A 6013-nucleotide genomic window follows, 5' to 3' on the forward strand; every position below is an offset into this window, starting at 1 on the left:
AATATGCTTATAAATAAGTTGTTAGGGGGATTTCTAAGAAATGGAATCATTCTATATATAAGCAATTCCTTTTAACATGTATAGGCCTTACCCGTGTGTGGGCATTTCCATTCCATAATATGGATAAACTATAGGTTATCCATTCTGTTGATCTTCAGATTGCTTTTCCTCTTTGCTCCTACAGATAAACCTGCTGATCATTAAATACCATGCTTTCCTTTTTGTATTCTGGGTTCTCTAGGTATGTGCATTCTAAGTTTTGGCAGGTGCTGCCAGATGACTCTCAAGTGTCATCAGCAATGTACAAAAGTGCTGGATTTCTCTGCTTCCTTGCCAGAACCGAAGATAATGATTCTCCAATTTCTGTGAATTTGGCAAGAAATAATCTAAGTTGTTTGCTGTCCTAATTTTTTAATTCTGATGGCTAGGTTGAATAAATTTTTGTTGATTACTTATCAATATATGTAAGGTTTTTCCATTTTGTCATTTGTCTTTTGATTGTTTATGCTCTTTTGCCATGCAGACATTGAAGTTTTTATATTGTCAAATCTTGTTTTTTTTTTTAATTTTTTTTTTCAACGTTTATTTATTTTTTGGGACAGAGAGAGACAGAGCATGAACGGGGGAGGGGCAGAGACAGAGGGAGACACAGAATCGGAAACAGGCTCCAGCCTCTGAGCCATCAGCCCAGAGCCCGACGCGGGGCTCGAACTCACGGACCGCGAGATCGTGACCTGGCTGAAGTCGGATGCCCAACCGACTGTGCCACCCAGGCGCCCCTCAAATCTTGTTTTCTACAGTTGCTTTTGGATTGTCAGTCTTAAGATCTACTCCATCTCAAAACAGTAAACATGTAAAATTTGGAGTTTTCCCCATTTATATCTATAATCCCTCAGTAAACTTTCTGTATATGGCATAAAGTAAGACTCTCCCAGATGGGTGCCCACTTATGCCAGTGTCACATGATCAAGATTATCCTTGTCCAGCTGAATTGAAACAATTCCCATCTATTTCCTAATCTTTTTTCCTGTGATAAGTGTAAAACTATTATATTATCTGGTAAGGTGAAACAAGCACTATTTCTCAGATATTTGGGGGCAGTTTCAAACATAACACAAAGTTATGTCCCGTTACCGAGAAGCTCCTTTGAGGTTTTGAGTATACATCATGTCTTCCCATCCAGAAGCATTTTTCTCCAAGATCTGTTGCATGCCCTCCAATGGAATGTTAGAATTTTAGTTCTAGAATTACTGTACTTGTATTGTCAAGTTTATTGCTGGTTTTGTGGGGGTTTTGTCACTACTGTGAATACAATCTATTTCCCACTAATTTTATTGCTAGTTGTAGTTTGCTTACCCAACTGACATCAGTTTTTTTTATTCACTTTGTGTTTTTTGTTTGTTTTGGTTTGATTTTTTACTCAATTTGTTTTAATGGAGTTCTCTAGGCCTTAAATCCACAGATTTTGGTTTTTTTTTTTCAGTGTTTATGGTATTTATTGTATTAGAGTCTCCAAAATAATCATAATAAACAGATCCCAGCCCTCTATTTTGTTCCTGGATTAGACATCTAAGTATTTTTATTTACTCTTTTTGCTGTTAGGCTTTAAGTACTCTTTATGTTTTAGATTTTTTTCTTTTATTTCTGTTTAGAGTTAAGTGGCAAGGCTGTGGAAATTCATTTGCTTTTTCAGCTTTAGTATTCCACATTAGAGTTTTCCTAAAGTGGAATGAATTCTTGCTCATGATACATGGGTTTAATCTGTTTTTTGAGAAGATTTTGTATCTTATTTGGTAAACTGGTTCAGTCTTGTTATGGTTTTCTAGTTTTTCTCTTACTACCTTTAAGTTGGATCAAAGACATTTACATTTTTACATCTCGTAATTGAAAATTACTCGTTCATTGAAAAAAAATTTTTTTTAATGTTTTTATTTTTGAGACAGAGACAGAGCATGAGCAGGGGAGGGGCAGAGAGAGAAGAAGATACAGAATCTGAAGCAGGCTCCGAACTGTCAGCACAGAGCCTGACGCGGGGCCCGAACCCATAGACTATGAGATCATGACCTGAGCCAAAGTTGGACGCTCAACCGACTGAGCCACCCAGGCACCCCGAAAAATTTTTTAATTAAACTGTAAAGTCCTGGGGCATTGGGGTGGCTCAGTCAGTTAAGCGTCCAACTTAGGCTCAGGTCATGATCTCACAGTTTGTGAGTTTGAGCCCTGTGTCAGGCTCTGTGCTGACAGCTCAACCTGGAGCCTGGAGCCTGCTTCAGATTCTGTGTCTTCCTCTCTCTCTGCCCCACCCCCACATGTGCTGTGTCTCTCTCTGTCTCAAAAATAAATAAATGCAACCTGTAAAGTCCTTTGGCCTGGATCTGCTTAGTATGGTATGTTTTACATTGCCAGTGTTTTTTAGGAATTACCTTCCCTCTATTAATAGGAAATAACTATTCTAGATTCTTAAAATTATAGTCGTATAGTTTGTGTCTCATCCTTGATACTTTTGTTTTCTAACTGGCCTTGACTGGAGGGTTTTTATTGGTGTTTTGAGAGAAAGGGTTTTGTGCTTGCTTCGGCAGCACATTTACTAAAAGAGCCAGGTTTGGTGTTACCATTTCTGCTACCTTTGTTTTGTAGTTTTAGTTTTTTATTTTTTTAACTTTTTAAGTTTCTTTGAGAGAGAGAGAATTCGAAGCAGGCTCCGCACTGTTACCTCATACCCACACACGAGGCTTGAACCCAAGAACCAAACCATGAGCTCCATGACCTGAGCCAAAACCAAGAGCCAGAGGTCACTGTAATTTTAGCTTTTACACCAATTCTCACCATCTGTTTTCCTTTTTCTTTTCTTTTTCTAGTTTCAGTTAAATACTCCATGTATTTTAGTGGTAAAATCCTTGATGCATTCTCCTTTGAGACAGCTTGTTTCTGAAGCCCTCCTTTTCATCTTTTTCTGGTCATTAAAATTTCTTTTGCAGTCCTTCCTTGATCTGGAGATTATTTAACTGCTCATTTTCCTTTTAATTTTTTTTCTTTTTGCTTTTCTTTTAGATAGAGTGAGCAGGGGAAAAGGGGAGAGGGAGGGAGGGAGGGAGAGAATCTTAAGCAGGCTTCACATTGAGCACAGAGCTGGGCGTAGGGTTAGATCCCACAACCCTGGGATGATGACTTGGGACGAAATCAAGAGCTGGTTGCTCTACTGACTGAGCCACCCAGGCACCCCTTAACTGCTCAACTTCTAAGTAGTTTTCTTTTTTTTATTTTTATTTTTTTAAAAATATATGAAATTTATTGTCAAATTGGTTTCTCTAAGTAGTTTTCTTTTGGAATACTTTGGAATTGTTTGTGTGGTGATTTTTAATTTCATTGGAAATGGAGGTTTTTAAAAAGACTCTGAAGCCACGTTTTCTCTGTGGGTAAGTAGTTGAAAGACTTCCGTAAATATTCCAAGGATACAAGAAAGAATTGTTTTCTGATAGGGGGCAAAGTTGTAGGTACTTATGTAGGCAAATATTAAACTACAGATGTAAAGAAAGAAAAGTATGTGTGTGTGATGGGGGGATATATACATGTTTGCATATATTTTTCTTTCTCAGAGCCACTTCAAAGTAAATTTAAAGAAAAAAAATTTTTTAACATTTATTCCTCTTTGAGAGACAGAGCATGAGTGTGGGAGGGGCAGCAAGAGAGGGAGACAGAATCGGAATGAGGCTCCAGGCTCTGAGCTGTTGGCACAGAGCCCAACATGGGGCTTGAACCCACAAACCATGAGATCATGACCTGAGCCGAAGTAGGACACTTAACCAACTGAGCCATCCAGGTGCCCCTCAAAGTAAATTTTAGATGTCAAGATAAGATCACCTTAAAATACTAGGTCATGCATCTCCTACGAATTCAGTCATTTTCCTAAATAACCACAATCTTTATCATGCTAAGACAATTAACAACTTCTATGTGTAATATGCAGTGTGTATTCAAATTTTCTCCATTGTCCCAAAATGTTTTACAAACTTTTTTTTTCCAATTTAGGTTCCAACTAAATTTGTTTCCATATACATGCTTTTTGTTTTTCAAGACATAGACATGAACTGTCTAGTCCATTTGTCTTATAGAATGTCCCTCATTTTAGATTTCTTGTCTGATTGTTTTTTTTTTTTTTTTGTCTGATTGTTTTTTGATAGTTAAATTCAGGTTTTGCGTTCCCCAAGAATATAGGTGATTTGTACAACGTATGCGTATCGGAGTTAAATATTAGTTGTTACACTACTGAAGATATTGTGTTTGATCATCCGGTTAAGGTGGTAACCACCTCATACAGCTTTGCTGTAAAGGCGCTGTTCTCTTTAGTTTTATTATTCATTAATATTAACTTTGAAACCTACACCTCACTAGAATGATATGATGTATTACCTAATTGCATTATCCCTTCTATATTATTAGAGATTCTCTAAAGAATAGCTCCACACTCACATCTGTCCCTTTTTGTTTTACTATGGATTAAAAAACAAACAAACAAAAAACCTTTGTTATAAACCATTACCATAGTGCTTCTCAAAGTGTCATCCCGAACCAGCAGCATGAACATCACCTGGGCATTTGTTAGAAACATAAATCATAATCAAAACTTGGGAGAGACACCAAGCAATCTTTTTTTTTTTTTTAATTTTTGAAATTCCAGTATAATAGTGTTACGTTAGTTTCAGGTGTCCAATGTAGTGATTCAACAATTCTCCACATTACTCAGTGTTCTGCACAGTAACTGTGCTTTTAATCCCCTTCACCTATTTCACCCATCTCCCCATCCACCTAGTAGTCTGTTTTAAACCAGTCCTCCCCATGATTCTCATTCCTGCTCAGATGGAGAACTACTGCATTGTCTTTGTCCCAAATTTGGCCTTGGACACCTGATAGGTTTAAAAGGATGAGATTCATGTGAGATACTGGAAGACGTCCAGGGTAAAGCCAAAGCACAAGATTGTTTTTGTATAAAACAAATAATGGGGAGTGGGGGTGCCTGGTTGGCTCAGTCTGTTAAGCGACTTACTCTTAATTTCGGGTCAGGACATGATTTTATGGTTCATGGTTTCCAGCCTGGCATCCGGCTCTCTTGCTGTCAGCACGGAGGGCTTCAGATCCTGTCTCCCCCCTCTCTCTGCCCTTTCGTCTCTCTCTGCCTCTATCTCTAAATAAGTAAACATAAAAAAGGAAAAAAATAAAGGAAACCATGTTTTTCCAGGAGTTTGTGGGTAGGAGTGGCGAACCTAACGTCGTATTTACATTCCTGTCTTTGCACTCAATACCGGTAGCTGTTACTTTGATAATGAAGAGGAAGAAAGTAGAGAGCACTGTGTGATCAAGTGTAACTGAGCGGAAACTAGTTATACGAGGGGAATGCTCGGCTCCCTTGTTCAAAGAGGTCTGAGTTGCTGTGCTTGTGCTACAAGGCTAGAGTGTCCCTTACACGACCGACCCGAATGAAAACTACCAATCAATGGGGCGTTTTACGTCCCACATTGTCTCCATTAGCCGCTCATTTAGCTGCCCAGCTAAAAAAGCTTGATTGCAAGCTGATAAATCGACAAGGTGGCACTTGGGGGCACAGGACTGTTATAAGAATGAGTCTTACGGATAGTGAAATTTCACGCTGCAAGTCTGGGGTTCAAGGATATGCACTGACTCATAGCGGGCTTTAAGTTATCTCTGAACTCTAGCCACTGTTCTCCGCCAAATGAGGGAGTCTGGACACTATGAGCTCAGATGGAAAGTCTACTTAAACAAACTTCCGGTGTTTCCCTTTCCAAGCCCGCGAATGTTAAGGGAGTACCAAGATGGGTTAAAAAAAAACCCCAAAAAACAAAAAACATACACACACAAAAAAACCCCACAAAACTGTCTCGAAGATCTCCTGTCCCAGAGCCAAGGATGAACGACCATTTATGTCGGAGTTTTCCAGCCTGTTCCTGGGCGCCGGGGTGTGTCCCAAAGGGCTGTAGCCCAACTCCTAGCCCAGCAC

This window comes from Acinonyx jubatus, chromosome A1 (genome assembly GCF_027475565.1).
Source record: "Acinonyx jubatus isolate Ajub_Pintada_27869175 chromosome A1, VMU_Ajub_asm_v1.0, whole genome shotgun sequence".
NCBI lineage: Eukaryota > Metazoa > Chordata > Mammalia > Carnivora > Felidae > Acinonyx > Acinonyx jubatus.